Below are 16,111 nucleotides of genomic sequence, written 5' to 3' on the forward strand. Positions count from 1 at the left end.
AGACATAGAAAACAAACTGTTCGTTACCCAAGGGAAAAGCGTAGGGCAGGGGAAAATCCGGAGCTGCGATTAACAGAGAGGAAACACTATACGTAAAGCACATAAGCAACAAGGATTTACCGTACAGCACAGGGAACTGTATTCATGTGTCGTGATAACGTGTAATGGAAAATAACCTGGAAAAGGACATATAACTGAATCACTTTGCTGTACACCTGAAAGTAACACAATGTTTAAACCAACCATACTGCTACGAAAAGGAGAAGAAGAAGAAGGGGAATAAAGGAGGGCAACGGGACAGAGGCAAGGGCAGGATCCTTGACAACGTAGGATTTGGAAGGGATCGGGGGGGGGGGAGGGGGGGAAGTGGCGAGATAGGAGTTGGGAGGGGGTTGTTTGTGGGAGAAGGCAGGCGGCTGAGGTGGTGGTGCTGGGGGTGCTCTCCCGAGGGCTGATGCTGTTGGGGGAGCAGAGGTTCAGGGGAGGGGGTGGTGTTTGTCGTGCTGATGGTGCTGGTGGCAGTAGCGGTGGAGGAGCGGGCAGGTGTTGGAAATGTATTTCTGTTGAGGGTCAAAACGTGAATCTAGAGTGTAGTCTGCGATGATAGCGTGGACTTCTTTGGAACTCCTCGCGCAAGTGAGCGCTTTTGGGACTCTCTAGGAAAATGGGATGTATCGCTCCCAGAGGTGGCAACTTGCTTGCTCCTGGTTGTGCAAAGATAGTATAATTTTCGGAGTGGGGGCAGAGTGAAGCAGAGAGCTTGGACACGTGACGAAAGGTGAAGAGGTTGGGCTGTGCGGGTGCCAGTGTGAGGTGTTCCTTACAGTGACAAGAGGGACACAAGCGGGGTCGGGGTCAGGAAGAGAACAAGGACAAGGAAGGGGTCTGAGCGAAAGAGTGGCTGAGCCTGCGAGGTGTCAGGTCCTGGAGGCCTGGCTCCCGGGTGTGTGTGGGGTGGGAGCGTCTGCATGGGAAGGACAGGGGCCGGAAGGTGCGGTGGTGAGCGAGCTGTTGCAGGACCGGTGCCTTGAGTGTGGCAGCTGGGAAACCCAGCTCCGCTTTGGGGCTGCGGGCACCAAAAGGGGACGCTGCGTCTGCATGGGCCGGGAATCGAACCCGGGCCTCCCGCGTGGCAGGCGAGAATTCTACCACTGAACCACCCATGCGCCGACGGCCGCCGGTGCCCGCCGCTGCCCCAGCGGCGCCCAACGCTGCCCCAGCGGCGCTCGCCGCCAACCGCCGGACCCTGGTCACTGCCCGCCCCGTGGGCATGTGCTCCATTTGAGCAGGAGGCCGACGGGCCACCTGAATGAGAGGCTCCGGGCACTCTGGCCACCCCAGGGCGCGAGGCGGTCGGAAGCACCGAAGGATGGAGGGACGCAGGCGGGCGTCCACGGAGCCGCTTGACTGTCGGTGTCGCCAGGCGAAGCCGGGAGGCGAACCGGCCTGGCCCGCGCCCGAATCCCGGTCAGGGCAGGCGAGGCGTGGCCGGTGCGGCTGAGCAGCGACGTCCCTCTCAGCCGCCGCCCGGCTCCGACGCAGGCAGGCAGGCAGGCAGGCAGGCAGGCAGGTGTGGTCCGGCCAGGGTCCCAAGGCGAAAAAGCACCGAGGGCACGCACCACAGGCAGGCAGGACGCTGTCGGCGGCCACCTCGCTGTGGCTGTGGAGGGAATGGAATGGGCAGGCAGGCCGTTGGGTCTGGCGGGAAGGACAGGATGTTGGAAAGAGGGAGAGCTGCTGCTGGCGGAAGTGGAAGAAAGGCTGTGAGAACGGGTCCGCTGTTCACCAGGCAGAAGTCGGAGGGCGGGCGAGGCGTGGAGGGCTTTCCACACGCGGCCGTTCTGCGTGTGGCGGTGGGGGCGGGGTGGAGCGGGGGAGAGGCCGTGGGGGGGGAGGGGCGAAGGCAGGCAGGCAGGCAGGCAGGAAGACCAGCAGCAGCAGCAGCCGCCAGCAGGTGAGGAAAGATGTGCTGCGAAGGACTGAAGGGCTTCCTGGTGTGGGTGCAGGTAGGAGGGGGCGTAGGAGCTGGCGGGGAGGGCGTTTGTCCGGAAAGCCCGTGGGCGGAGGGTTCCTAGCGGGCCGTTTCTGCCAGGCCCGCGGCCGTGGCTGAGAAGGTCCCGCGTCTGAGAGGCGTGGATGTCCGGGCCGCAGTTTGGAGAGGCGGCAAGAGTGCAAGGCGCGAACGGACTGGAAGGCAGTAAAGCGCTGCCCTAGGGCCGGGTGCGTTTGTCGGGCGGGCCAAAAGGCTGGCTTGTCAGGAGTGGGATTCGAACCCACGCCTCCAGGGGAGACTGCGACCTGAACGCAGCGCCTTAGACCGCTCGGCCATCCTGACGGCGGGCCTGGGCGTGCGCGTGGCCGCTCGGCTGGCTGGGACCCGACGCGACGCGAAGCCCGGTGCCCTTGGCGGGACGCGGTGCTCCGCGCCAGGCGCGCGGCCGTGTGGGTGAGCGACGGAGCGGGCGCGCGGCGGCCGACGGGGAGCAAGGCCAGACGACGCGCCTGGCTCCGCCGCGCTGGCGCCCTCGCCCAGCCCTGGCCCCGGACGGAGCCGGGCCGCGTCTTGCCAGCCCCTGCCGCCGGCCCCCACCCGCGCCTCTCCTCGCCGGCCATGGCCAGGCGCGCGCCCACCCCTTCCTCGCAGCCTTGCTTTCGGTCTCGGGCCCCCTCGTCCCGGCGCGATCCCCGCGTCGGAGGCAATAGGCAGCGCGCACTCGGAGCTTTCAGCGCCACTTGGGGTGGGGTCCCTGTCGGGTCGGGGGCTGCTGCTTTGGAGGACGCGGTTGGTGTGGCGTTGGGTCGGGTCGGACCCGTGCCGGGCGCCCGTGGTGGGCAGGGGGCCGGAGGGCGGGGGGAGGCGTCGGCCGGCAGCCCGAGAGCGTCCGGGCGCGGGGGCGGTGGCCGCCGTCCTCGTTAGTATAGTGGTGAGTATCCCCGCCTGTCACGCGGGAGACCGGGGTTCGATTCCCCGACGGGGAGGCAACACGCCCCCTTTTGGTGGCTGGCGCCGCTCTCTGTCCCGCCGCCTATCTCCCAAGGACCCTGCTTCTCCGCCCTGTGCCCTCCGTCCTCCAGCGAGGCGCAGGGCCCCAGCGCGTGCCCAGCCTGCCCACCCTCGACCCCCTCCAGCCCTCCAGCCCTCCAGCCCTTCCTCGTCGCCGGGCACTCGGTCGCCACGGCCGAGCGACGGCCTCCTCTGGACGCCACAAGCTCTCGATGACGTTGCGGCCCGCCCAAAGTGGCTGTCTCCGTGGGCTCCTTGCGTCGCGACGCAAGGCTGCGCAGCTATGCACAGCTGCATAGGTGCCCAGCTGCCGGGACGGGTGGGAGGCGGATGAGGGCCGTCCCCTGTCGGTGCGGGAAGTGGCCTGGCCAGGCGCCGGGTGGAGAAGGGCTTTGGCGAGCCGGGGTGCTGGAAGATGCGTGCGCCGGGGGCGGGGGCGGGCCGCGGCGTGGAGCCGAGGGACCTGGAGCGGCAAGGCAGCGAGAGCGCCACCCTGAGGCGATCGGGCGGGTGGTCTAGGGCAGCTTCGTAGGGCTGGCGCGGGTGGGGCGCCGGGGGGCCTTGGTGGCGTCTGTGACGTCACAGAGCTGCCGGCCGGCGTGGCGTCGGGGCAGGGCTGCTCCAAGCGGCGGCGGCGGCGGCGGCGGCGGCGGCTGAGGAGGAGGAGGACGAGGAAGAGAAAGGGGAGCAGGAGGAGGAAGAGAAGGAGGAGGAGTCGGAAGAGAAGGAGTCGGAGGAGGAGGAGGGGGAGGAGGAGGGGGAGGAGGAAGCGGCGACAAGAGTGCGCTCGGGCGAGCCCGGTGCCGGCGTCTCGGGGCGGCCCGGGCTGTGCAGCGTTGGTGGTATAGTGGTGAGCATAGCTGCCTTCCAAGCAGTTGACCCGGGTTCGATTCCCGGCCAACGCAGCGGGCTGACCTTTTGCCGCGCTCCGCGGGCGGCCGGCCGGCCGGGGCCCTGTGAGGGAGAGCTGGGAGCAGGGAGCTCGGTGGCCCTAGCGGCTCTTCTTGTGTGTGCGAGAAGCAGGCGCGCAGTGTTCTGAGGGTGCTGCAAGCAGGAAGGACGGGAGGACACGTGGATTGCCAGGGGCGGCGCGTGGCTGCACTTGGAAAGGCCGGGTCTTGGCGCCAAGGTGGCGCCGAGCGGCTGCTATGGGTCGAGCAGGAGCCGTGGTAGGGCCCGACGCTCCCTGGTGGTCTAGTGGTTAGGATTCGGCGCTCTCACCGCCGCGGCCCGGGTTCGATTCCCGGTCAGGGAAGCCTTTCTTCTTCCTCTCTACCTCACAGCGTCCACATCCCACTTTTAGGCCACGCTTGCTCCGCGGCCTCGGCGTCGCGCCCTGCCCGACAACAGCCGCCCGGTGCCCTGCACCTGCAGCCCAAGCCCTGCCAGGCAACCTCCACCCTCCCTGCCCGGCCAGACCTTTTGGCCGCAATGGCGCGCGCCCACTCGAGGCCTTCGACGTCCCGTGTCTTCGTTTTCACACGCTTGCCTCAGCCCCAAACACGAATGGCCGGGGCAGCGCCTCTCCCCGCCGAGGCTGTGGCCACGAGCAAACGCCCCCGCCGGTGTTTGGACTCTCCAGCAGCACTGCTTCTCCCCCACGGCGACAGCGGCGGCGGCACCGACGGCGCTGTCACACGCGGTGCCTTCTGACAGCGCCGGATCCCCTGTGGAAAGGAGCACCGGTGGGCAGATGGGTGCTTCGCAACACCGCAGCAGGTTTCCTGAACGCCCTTGCCGGTGCCTTGGGGGTGGCTGACAGTGTGGGATGAAGGTGTTTGTGGCCGTGGTCGGTGGCCACCCCACGCGGGTTAGGGAACGGAGCAGAACGAGCCCATGGAGAGAGGGTGGCGGTGGGCCGCGTGCTGGGAGGTGCGAGGAAGGACCTGGGGTGTCTGGCTGGAGCGCGGGCAGGAGCGAGAGGTGTTGGGCTGGCGGGGACCTGGCCCGGGAGAGCGGCTGGCCGCTCAGGCAGGGGCTCAGCAGAAGCTTGGTGTGGTGGGGGGCACCTGTCCCGGCACGTGTGTGCGGGTGGGTCAGATCAGGGGGCGGGGTGGGCCTGGAGTAGGAGTGAGTCTGAGGAGCGCTGGCAGAAGTGAGACTTCCGGGCAGGACATTTGACAGTCGGGCCTGGGATACAAGGGGCAGGTGGCGGGGAGAGGGGTCCGAGCCTCCAGGCTGGGGGGAAGGGCGGGGTGTGTGAACGGGCTGTGGGGCGTGGAAGATGGTGGGAGAGGACCCCTTCGCGGTGGGGTGGCGGGTGAGCGCCCCAGACTGGTGTGCTGTGCGGCAAGGTGGTCAGGCCAAGCAATGGGTTGTTACTGGGGACGGTGGGTAGGAGGCGGGCAAGAGAACAACAGAAACGCAGCGCGCCACAGGGGCTAGGCGGGGTCCGAATCGGGTGGGGGCATTCTACTGCGCCAGAGACACACATCACCTCTCATCGGGAGAAACCATCCAGTCTCAGGTGTGTGTGGTGGCGGGGGTCGGGGGAGGAGGGGTTGAGGTTGAAAGAGGCCAAGGGAGAGGTCCCGTCTGATCCAGCAATCCCACTCCTGGGTGCGTAGCCAGAAATGACTAAACAGGAGTTCAGAAAGGCACAAGCACCTCCATGTTCACAGCGGCACTATTTGCACTAGCCAAGACGTGGAAAAAACCCAAGTGCCCGTCAACGGGTGGCCAGTACAAGAAGAGGTCGTATCTATGTAGTACGAGCTATCACTCAGCCATCAATAAAAAAGAATGAACTATTGCCATTTGCTGCCACAAGACTGCTCCCCGAGAATATTACGCTTCGTGAAGTATGTCCGACAGAGAAACACAAAGATACGTGGACTCTCAAAAGTACTGCCACTGAATCTATGTGCGAAACAGAAACAGGCTCACAGACCTGGAAAACACGGTGATGGTTACCCGAGGGAAAAAGGAGGGGTGGAGGGATAAATTAGGAGCTCGATGAACCGATACACAGTACTTCATATAAAGGAGATAAGCAACAAGGATTTACAGAATAACACAGGGAATGATATTCAATATGCTGCCATAACCTATACTGGAAATCAATCTGAAACAATATTAGACATGGAAAACAGTATCCCCTTTGCTGTACACCTGAAACTAACTCCATGTGGTTAATCAACTCTTCTTCCTAAACCACAAGTACTAGTACTTAAAAGTAAGTAAGTAAATAAATAAATATATAAATAAATAAATAGGAGAAACTGAGCCATCAGATGATCCAGCAATCCCCGTCGTGGGTACACAGCCGCCAAAGAGAAAAACTGTTGTTTGGAGAGATCCCCGCACCCCCGTGTTTGTAGCTGCGCTACGTGCCACAGCCAAGACACAGAAAAAACCCATGTGCCCATCAGCAGTCGGCTGACAGAACAGGATGTGGTATATATGTACTGTGGAGTATTACTCAGCCATGTCAGAAAATGAAATATTGCCATTTGCCACAATAAGGATGGTCCTAGAGATTAGTACACTTGGTGAAGTAAGTCTGACAGAGAAGCACAAAGATACGTGGAATCTAAAACGTAATAGAAAAGAATGTATGTGCAAAAGGGAAACAGACTCCCAGACAGACAAAACACACTGATGGTTACCCGAGGAGAAAGGGAGGGGTGGAGACATAAATTAGGAGCTGCGATGAACAGATACACCGTACTTCATATAAAAGACATAAGCAGGGGGCTTCCCTGGTGGCGCAGTGGTTGAGAGTCCGCCTGCCGATGCAGGGGACACGGGTTCGTGCCCCGGTCCGGGAAGATCCCACATGCCGCGGAGCGGCTGGGCCCGTGAGCCATGGCCGCTGAACCTGCGCGTCCGGAGCCTGTGCTCCGCAACGGGAGAGGCCACAGCAGTGAGAGGCCCGCGTACTGCAAAAAAAAAAAAAAAAAAAAAGACATAAGCAACAAGGATTTCCAGTATAACACAGGGAATGATATTCAATATCCTGTAGTAAGCTATCATGGAAAGCAATCTGAAAGATTATTAGACATGGAAAACAGTATCCGCATTGCTGTGCACCTGAAACTAACTCAATATTGTTAAACAACTTTTCTTCCAAAATTACAGCTAGTCGTTCTTATAAGTAAGAAAGGAAATGAATAAATATTAAATGCATAAATAAAAACAACACACTAAAGAAATAGGTGAAATAGGAGCTCTCTTATGATCCAGCAATCCCCATCGTGGGTACACATCGGCAGAGGAGAGAAACTGTCATTTGAAGAGATCCCTGCACCCCCATGTTCACAGCAGCACTACGGGCCACAGCCAAGACATGGACAAAACCCAAGTGCCCATCAACCGATGGCTGGCACGGGAAGACGTGGTATATATGTACTGTGGAATATTACTCAGCCATACAAAAGAGTGAGATATTGCCATTTGCACCAAGAAGGAGGGACGTAGAGTGTATTACACTTAGCGACGTAAGTCAGGCAGAGAAGCACAAAGATATGTGGAATGTAAACCGTACTACAAACGAATGTATGTGCCGAAGAAGCAGACACACAGACATAGAAAACAAACTGTTCGTTACCCAAGGGAAAAGCGTAGGGCAGGGGAAAATCCGGAGCTGCGATTAACAGAGAGGAAACACTATACGTAAAGCACATAAGCAACAAGGATTTACCGTACAGCACAGGGAACTGTATTCATGTGTCGTGATAACGTGTAATGGAAAATAACCTGGAAAAGGACATATAACTGAATCACTTTGCTGTACACCTGAAAGTAACACAATGTTTAAACCAACCATACTGCTACGAAAAGGAGAAGAAGAAGAAGGGGAATAAAGGAGGGCAACGGGACAGAGGCAAGGGCAGGATCCTTGACAACGTAGGATTTGGAAGGGATCGGGGGGGGGGAGGGGGGGAAGTGGCGAGATAGGAGTTGGGAGGGGGTTGTTTGTGGGAGAAGGCAGGCGGCTGAGGTGGTGGTGCTGGGGGTGCTCTCCCGAGGGCTGATGCTGTTGGTGGGAGCAGAGGTTCAGGGGAGGGGGTGGTGTTTGTCGTGCTGATGGTGCTGGTGGCAGTAGCGGTGGAGGAGCGGGCAGGTGTTGGAAATGTATTTCTGTTGAGGGTCAAAACGTGAATCTAGAGTGTAGTCTGCGATGATAGCGTGGACTTCTTTGGAACTCCTCGCGCAAGTGAGCGCTTTTGGGACTCTCTAGGAAAATGGGATGTATCGCTCCCAGAGGTGGCAACTTGCTTGCTCCTGGTTGTGCAAAGATAGTATAATTTTCGGAGTGGGGGCAGAGTGAAGCAGAGAGCTTGGACACGTGACGAAAGGTGAAGAGGTTGGGCTGTGCGGGTGCCAGTGTGAGGTGTTCCTTACAGTGACAAGAGGGACACAAGCGGGGTCGGGGTCAGGAAGAGAACAAGGACAAGGAAGGGGTCTGAGCGAAAGAGTGGCTGAGCCTGCGAGGTGTCAGGTCCTGGAGGCCTGGCTCCCGGGTGTGTGTGGGGTGGGAGCGTCTGCATGGGAAGGACAGGGGCCGGAAGGTGCGGTGGTGAGCGAGCTGTTGCAGGACCGGTGCCTTGAGTGTGGCAGCTGGGAAACCCAGCTCCGCTTTGGGGCTGCGGGCACCAAAAGGGGACGCTGCGTCTGCATGGGCCGGGAATCGAACCCGGGCCTCCCGCGTGGCAGGCGAGAATTCTACCACTGAACCACCCATGCGCCGACGGCCGCCGGTGCCCGCCGCTGCCCCAGCGGCGCCCAACGCTGCCCCAGCGGCGCTCGCCGCCAACCGCCGGACCCTGGTCACTGCTCGCCCCGTGGGCATGTGCTCCATTTGAGCAGGAGGCCGACGGGCCACCTGAATGAGAGGCTCCGGGCACTCTGGCCACCCCAGGGCGCGAGGCGGTCGGAAGCACCGAAGGATGGAGGGACGCAGGCGGGCGTCCACGGAGCCGCTTGACTGTCGGTGTCGCCAGGCGAAGCCGGGAGGCGAACCGGCCTGGCCCGCGCCCGAATCCCGGTCAGGGCAGGCGAGGCGTGGCCGGTGCGGCTGAGCAGCGACGTCCCTCTCAGCCGCCGCCCGGCTCCGACGCAGGCAGGCAGGCAGGCAGGCAGGCAGGCAGGTGTGGTCCGGCCAGGGTCCCAAGGCGAAAAAGCACCGAGGGCACGCACCACAGGCAGGCAGGACGCTGTCGGCGGCCACCTCGCTGTGGCTGTGGAGGGAATGGAATGGGCAGGCAGGCCGTTGGGTCTGGCGGGAAGGACAGGATGTTGGAAAGAGGGAGAGCTGCTGCTGGCGGAAGTGGAAGAAAGGCTGTGAGAACGGGTCCGCTGTTCACCAGGCAGAAGTCGGAGGGCGGGCGAGGCGTGGAGGGCTTTCCACACGCGGCCGTTCTGCGTGTGGCGGTGGGGGCGGGGTGGAGCGGGGGAGAGGCCGTGGGGGGGGAGGGGCGAAGGCAGGCAGGCAGGCAGGCAGGAAGACCAGCAGCAGCAGCAGCCGCCAGCAGGTGAGGAAAGATGTGCTGCGAAGGACTGAAGGGCTTCCTGGTGTGGGTGCAGGTAGGAGGGGGCGTAGGAGCTGGCGGGGAGGGCGTTTGTCCGGAAAGCCCGTGGGCGGAGGGTTCCTAGCGGGCCGTTTCTGCCAGGCCCGCGGCCGTGGCTGAGAAGGTCCCGCGTCTGAGAGGCGTGGATGTCCGGGCCGCAGTTTGGAGAGGCGGCAAGAGTGCAAGGCGCGAACGGACTGGAAGGCAGTAAAGCGCTGCCCTAGGGCCGGGTGCGTTTGTCGGGCGGGCCAAAAGGCTGGCTTGTCAGGAGTGGGATTCGAACCCACGCCTCCAGGGGAGACTGCGACCTGAACGCAGCGCCTTAGACCGCTCGGCCATCCTGACGGCGGGCCTGGGCGTGCGCGTGGCCGCTCGGCTGGCTGGGACCCGACGCGACGCGAAGCCCGGTGCCCTTGGCGGGACGCGGTGCTCCGCGCCAGGCGCGCGGCCGTGTGGGTGAGCGACGGAGCGGGCGCGCGGCGGCCGACGGGGAGCAAGGCCAGACGACGCGCCTGGCTCCGCCGCGCTGGCGCCCTCGCCCAGCCCTGGCCCCGGACGGAGCCGGGCCGCGTCTTGCCAGCCCCTGCCGCCGGCCCCCACCCGCGCCTCTCCTCGCCGGCCATGGCCAGGCGCGCGCCCACCCCCTCCTCGCAGCCTTGCTTTCGGTCTCGGGCCCCCTCGTCCCGGCGCGATCCCCGCGTCGGAGGCAATAGGCAGCGCGCACTCGGAGCTTTCAGCGCCACTTGGGGTGGGGTCCCTGTCGGGTCGGGGGCTGCTGCTTTGGAGGACGCGGTTGGTGTGGCGTTGGGTCGGGTCGGACCCGTGCCGGGCGCCCGTGGTGGGCAGGGGGCCGGAGGGCGGGGGGAGGCGTCGGCCGGCAGCCCGAGAGCGTCCGGGCGCGGGGGCGGTGGCCGCCGTCCTCGTTAGTATAGTGGTGAGTATCCCCGCCTGTCACGCGGGAGACCGGGGTTCGATTCCCCGACGGGGAGGCAACACGCCCCCTTTTGGTGGCTGGCGCCGCTCTCTGTCCCGCCGCCTATCTCCCAAGGACCCTGCTTCTCCGCCCTGTGCCCTCCGTCCTCCAGCGAGGCGCAGGGCCCCAGCGCGTGCCCAGCCTGCCCACCCTCGACCCCCTCCAGCCCTCCAGCCCTCCAGCCCTTCCTCGTCGCCGGGCACTCGGTCGCCACGGCCGAGCGACGGCCTCCTCTGGACGCCACAAGCTCTCGATGACGTTGCGGCCCGCCCAAAGTGGCTGTCTCCGTGGGCTCCTTGCGTCGCGACGCAAGGCTGCGCAGCTATGCACAGCTGCATAGGTGCCCAGCTGCCGGGACGGGTGGGAGGCGGATGAGGGCCGTCCCCTGTCGGTGCGGGAAGTGGCCTGGCCAGGCGCCGGGTGGAGAAGGGCTTTGGCGAGCCGGGGTGCTGGAAGATGCGTGCGCCGGGGGCGGGGGCGGGCCGCGGCGTGGAGCCGAGGGACCTGGAGCGGCAAGGCAGCGAGAGCGCCACCCTGAGGCGATCGGGCGGGTGGTCTAGGGCAGCTTCGTAGGGCTGGCGCGGGTGGGGCGCCGGGGGGCCTTGGTGGCGTCTGTGACGTCACAGAGCTGCCGGCCGGCGTGGCGTCGGGGCAGGGCTGCTCCAAGCGGCGGCGGCGGCGGCGGCTGAGGAGGAGGAGGACGAGGAAGAGAAAGGGGAGCAGGAGGAGGAAGAGAAGGAGGAGGAGTCGGAAGAGAAGGAGTCGGAGGAGGAGGAGGGGGAGGAGGAGGGGGAGGAGGAAGCGGCGACAAGAGTGCGCTCGGGCGAGCCCGGTGCCGGCGTCTCGGGGCGGCCCGGGCTGTGCAGCGTTGGTGGTATAGTGGTGAGCATAGCTGCCTTCCAAGCAGTTGACCCGGGTTCGATTCCCGGCCAACGCAGCGGGCTGACCTTTTGCCGCGCTCCGCGGGCGGCCGGCCGGCCGGGGCCCTGTGAGGGAGAGCTGGGAGCAGGGAGCTCGGTGGCCCTAGCGGCTCTTCTTGTGTGTGCGAGAAGCAGGCGCGCAGTGTTCTGAGGGTGCTGCAAGCAGGAAGGACGGGAGGACACGTGGATTGCCAGGGGCGGCGCGTGGCTGCACTTGGAAAGGCCGGGTCTTGGCGCCAAGGTGGCGCCGAGCGGCTGCTATGGGTCGAGCAGGAGCCGTGGTAGGGCCCGACGCTCCCTGGTGGTCTAGTGGTTAGGATTCGGCGCTCTCACCGCCGCGGCCCGGGTTCGATTCCCGGTCAGGGAAGCCTTTCTTCTTCCTCTCTACCTCACAGCGTCCACATCCCACTTTTAGGCCACGCTTGCTCCGCGGCCTCGGCGTCGCGCCCTGCCCGACAACAGCCGCCCGGTGCCCTGCACCTGCAGCCCAAGCCCTGCCAGGCAACCTCCACCCTCCCTGCCCGGCCAGACCTTTTGGCCGCAATGGCGCGCGCCCACTCGAGGCCTTCGACGTCCCGTGTCTTCGTTTTCACACGCTTGCCTCAGCCCCAAACACGAATGGCCGGGGCAGCGCCTCTCCCCGCCGAGGCTGTGGCCACGAGCAAACGCCCCCGCCGGTGTTTGGACTCTCCAGCAGCACTGCTTCTCCCCCACGGCGACAGCGGCGGCGGCACCGACGGCGCTGTCACACGCGGTGCCTTCTGACAGCGCCGGATCCCCTGTGGAAAGGAGCACCGGTGGGCAGATGGGTGCTTCGCAACACCGCAGCAGGTTTCCTGAACGCCCTTGCCGGTGCCTTGGGGGTGGCTGACAGTGTGGGATGAAGGTGTTTGTGGCCGTGGTCGGTGGCCACCCCACGCGGGTTAGGGAACGGAGCAGAACGAGCCCATGGAGAGAGGGTGGCGGTGGGCCGCGTGCTGGGAGGTGCGAGGAAGGACCTGGGGTGTCTGGCTGGAGCGCGGGCAGGAGCGAGAGGTGTTGGGCTGGCGGGGACCTGGCCCGGGAGAGCGGCTGGCCGCTCAGGCAGGGGCTCAGCAGAAGCTTGGTGTGGTGGGGGGCACCTGTCCCGGCACGTGTGTGCGGGTGGGTCAGATCAGGGGGCGGGGTGGGCCTGGAGTAGGAGTGAGTCTGAGGAGCGCTGGCAGAAGTGAGACTTCCGGGCAGGACATTTGACAGTCGGGCCTGGGATACAAGGGGCAGGTGGCGGGGAGAGGGGTCCGAGCCTCCAGGCTGGGGGGAAGGGCGGGGTGTGTGAACGGGCTGTGGGGCGTGGAAGATGGTGGGAGAGGACCCCTTCGCGGTGGGGTGGCGGGTGAGCGCCCCAGACTGGTGTGCTGTGCGGCAAGGTGGTCAGGCCAAGCAATGGGTTGTTACTGGGGACGGTGGGTAGGAGGCGGGCAAGAGAACAACAGAAACGCAGCGCGCCACAGGGGCTAGGCGGGGTCCGAATCGGGTGGGGGCATTCTACTGCGCCAGAGACACACATCACCTCTCATCGGGAGAAACCATCCAGTCTCAGGTGTGTGTGGTGGCGGGGGTCGGGGGAGGAGGGGTTGAGGTTGAAAGAGGCCAAGGGAGAGGTCCCGTCTGATCCAGCAATCCCACTCCTGGGTGCGTAGCCAGAAATGACTAAACAGGAGTTCAGAAAGGCACAAGCACCTCCATGTTCACAGCGGCACTATTTGCACTAGCCAAGACGTGGAAAAAACCCAAGTGCCCGTCAACGGGTGGCCAGTACAAGAAGAGGTCGTATCTATGTAGTACGAGCTATCACTCAGCCATCAATAAAAAAGAATGAACTATTGCCATTTGCTGCCACAAGACTGCTCCCCGAGAATATTACGCTTCGTGAAGTATGTCCGACAGAGAAACACAAAGATACGTGGACTCTCAAAAGTACTACCACTGAATCTATGTGCGAAACAGAAACAGGCTCACAGACCTGGAAAACACGGTGATGGTTACCCGAGGGAAAAAGGAGGGGTGGAGGGATAAATTAGGAGCTCGATGAACCGATACACAGTACTTCATATAAAGGAGATAAGCAACAAGGATTTACAGAATAACACAGGGAATGATATTCAATATGCTGCCATAACCTATACTGGAAATCAATCTGAAACAATATTAGACATGGAAAACAGTATCCCCTTTGCTGTACACCTGAAACTAACTCCATGTGGTTAATCAACTCTTCTTCCTAAACCACAAGTACTAGTACTTAAAAGTAAGTAAGTAAATAAATAAATATATAAATAAATAAATAGGAGAAACTGAGCCATCAGATGATCCAGCAATCCCCGTCGTGGGTACACAGCCGCCAAAGAGAAAAACTGTTGTTTGGAGAGATCCCCGCACCCCCGTGTTTGTAGCTGCGCTACGTGCCACAGCCAAGACACAGAAAAAACCCATGTGCCCATCAGCAGTCGGCTGACAGAACAGGATGTGGTATATATGTACTGTGGAGTATTACTCAGCCATGTCAGAAAATGAAATATTGCCATTTGCCACAATAAGGATGGTCCTAGAGATTAGTACACTTGGTGAAGTAAGTCTGACAGAGAAGCACAAAGATACGTGGAATCTAAAACGTAATAGAAAAGAATGTATGTGCAAAAGGGAAACAGACTCCCAGACAGACAAAACACACTGATGGTTACCCGAGGAGAAAGGGAGGGGTGGAGACATAAATTAGGAGCTGCGATGAACAGATACACCGTACTTCATATAAAAGACATAAGCAGGGGGCTTCCCTGGTGGCGCAGTGGTTGAGAGTCCGCCTGCCGATGCAGGGGACACGGGTTCGTGCCCCGGTCCGGGAAGATCCCACATGCCGCGGAGCGGCTGGGCCCGTGAGCCATGGCCGCTGAACCTGCGCGTCCGGAGCCTGTGCTCCGCAACGGGAGAGGCCACAGCAGTGAGAGGCCCGCGTACTGCAAAAAAAAAAAAAAAAAAAAAGACATAAGCAACAAGGATTTCCAGTATAACACAGGGAATGATATTCAATATCCTGTAGTAAGCTATCATGGAAAGCAATCTGAAAGATTATTAGACATGGAAAACAGTATCCGCATTGCTGTGCACCTGAAACTAACTCAATATTGTTAAACAACTTTTCTTCCAAAATTACAGCTAGTCGTTCTTATAAGTAAGTAAGGAAATGAATAAATATTAAATGCATAAATAAAAACAACACACTAAAGAAATAGGTGAAATAGGAGCTCTCTTATGATCCAGCAATCCCCATCGTGGGTACACATCGGCAGAGGAGAGAAACTGTCATTTGAAGAGATCCCTGCACCCCCATGTTCACAGCAGCACTACGGGCCACAGCCAAGACATGGACAAAACCCAAGTGCCCATCAACCGATGGCTGGCACGGGAAGACGTGGTATATATGTACTGTGGAATATTACTCAGCCATACAAAAGAGTGAGATATTGCCATTTGCACCAAGAAGGAGGGACGTAGAGTGTATTACACTTAGCGACGTAAGTCAGGCAGAGAAGCACAAAGATATGTGGAATGTAAACCGTACTACAAACGAATGTATGTGCCGAAGAAGCAGACACACAGACATAGAAAACAAACTGTTCGTTACCCAAGGGAAAAGCGTAGGGCAGGGGAAAATCCGGAGCTGCGATTAACAGAGAGGAAACACTATACGTAAAGCACATAAGCAACAAGGATTTACCGTACAGCACAGGGAACTGTATTCATGTGTCGTGATAACGTGTAATGGAAAATAACCTGGAAAAGGACATATAACTGAATCACTTTGCTGTACACCTGAAAGTAACACAATGTTTAAACCAACCATACTGCTACGAAAAGGAGAAGAAGAAGAAGGGGAATAAAGGAGGGCAACGGGACAGAGGCAAGGGCAGGATCCTTGACAACGTAGGATTTGGAAGGGATCGGGGGGGGGGAGGGGGGGAAGTGGCGAGATAGGAGTTGGGAGGGGGTTGTTTGTGGGAGAAGGCAGGCGGCTGAGGTGGTGGTGCTGGGGGTGCTCTCCCGAGGGCTGATGCTGTTGGTGGGAGCAGAGGTTCAGGGGAGGGGGTGGTGTTTGTCGTGCTGATGGTGCTGGTGGCAGTAGCGGTGGAGGAGCGGGCAGGTGTTGGAAATGTATTTCTGTTGAGGGTCAAAACGTGAATCTAGAGTGTAGTCTGCGATGATAGCGTGGACTTCTTTGGAACTCCTCGCGCAAGTGAGCGCTTTTGGGACTCTCTAGGAAAATGGGATGTATCGCTCCCAGAGGTGGCAACTTGCTTGCTCCTGGTTGTGCAAAGATAGTATAATTTTCGGAGTGGGGGCAGAGTGAAACAGAGAGCTTGGACACGTGACGAAAGGTGAAGAGGTTGGGCTGTGCGGGTGCCAGTGTGAGGTGTTCCTTACAGTGACAAGAGGGACACAAGCGGGGTCGGGGTCAGGAAGAGAACAAGGACAAGGAAGGGGTCTGAGCGAAAGAGTGGCTGAGCCTGCGAGGTGTCAGGTCCTGGAGGCCTGGCTCCCGGGTGTGTGTGGGGTGGGAGCGTCTGCATGGGAAGGACAGGGGCCGGAAGGTGCGGTGGTGAGCGAGCTGTTGCAGGACCGGTGCCTTGAGTGTGGCAGCTGGGAAACCCAGCTCCGCTTTGGGGCT

At 61.0% G+C, this 16,111-nt stretch overlaps 10 non-coding genes across 10 annotated transcripts; 6 read left to right on the forward strand and 4 right to left on the reverse strand.

Moving 5' to 3' along the window:
* Positions 1 to 1,095: 1,095 nt before the first annotated feature.
* Positions 1,096 to 1,166, reverse strand: TRNAG-GCC (transfer RNA glycine (anticodon GCC)). The gene has a single exon. It is a non-coding gene; the product is annotated as a tRNA-Gly (tRNA).
* A 1,086-nt stretch (positions 1,167 to 2,252) lies between these two features.
* On the reverse strand, positions 2,253 to 2,335 carry TRNAL-CAG (transfer RNA leucine (anticodon CAG)). The gene has a single exon. It is a non-coding gene; the product is annotated as a tRNA-Leu (tRNA).
* Positions 2,336 to 2,907: 572 nt separating this feature from the next.
* TRNAD-GUC (transfer RNA aspartic acid (anticodon GUC)) lies at positions 2,908 to 2,979 on the forward strand. The gene has a single exon. It is a non-coding gene; the product is annotated as a tRNA-Asp (tRNA).
* An 858-nt stretch (positions 2,980 to 3,837) lies between these two features.
* TRNAG-UCC (transfer RNA glycine (anticodon UCC)) lies at positions 3,838 to 3,909 on the forward strand. Its single transcript has one exon. It is a non-coding gene; the product is annotated as a tRNA-Gly (tRNA).
* Positions 3,910 to 4,187: 278 nt separating this feature from the next.
* On the forward strand, positions 4,188 to 4,259 carry TRNAE-CUC (transfer RNA glutamic acid (anticodon CUC)). The gene has a single exon. It is a non-coding gene; the product is annotated as a tRNA-Glu (tRNA).
* A 4,362-nt stretch (positions 4,260 to 8,621) lies between these two features.
* Positions 8,622 to 8,692, reverse strand: TRNAG-GCC (transfer RNA glycine (anticodon GCC)). The gene has a single exon. It is a non-coding gene; the product is annotated as a tRNA-Gly (tRNA).
* A 1,086-nt stretch (positions 8,693 to 9,778) lies between these two features.
* TRNAL-CAG (transfer RNA leucine (anticodon CAG)) lies at positions 9,779 to 9,861 on the reverse strand. The gene has a single exon. It is a non-coding gene; the product is annotated as a tRNA-Leu (tRNA).
* Positions 9,862 to 10,433: 572 nt separating this feature from the next.
* TRNAD-GUC (transfer RNA aspartic acid (anticodon GUC)) lies at positions 10,434 to 10,505 on the forward strand. The gene has a single exon. It is a non-coding gene; the product is annotated as a tRNA-Asp (tRNA).
* Positions 10,506 to 11,354: 849 nt separating this feature from the next.
* On the forward strand, positions 11,355 to 11,426 carry TRNAG-UCC (transfer RNA glycine (anticodon UCC)). Its single transcript has one exon. It is a non-coding gene; the product is annotated as a tRNA-Gly (tRNA).
* A 278-nt stretch (positions 11,427 to 11,704) lies between these two features.
* On the forward strand, positions 11,705 to 11,776 carry TRNAE-CUC (transfer RNA glutamic acid (anticodon CUC)). The gene has a single exon. It is a non-coding gene; the product is annotated as a tRNA-Glu (tRNA).
* Positions 11,777 to 16,111: the final 4,335 nt, after the last annotated feature.

Source organism: Lagenorhynchus albirostris, chromosome 2, assembly GCF_949774975.1.
Source record: "Lagenorhynchus albirostris chromosome 2, mLagAlb1.1, whole genome shotgun sequence".
NCBI lineage: Eukaryota > Metazoa > Chordata > Mammalia > Artiodactyla > Delphinidae > Lagenorhynchus > Lagenorhynchus albirostris.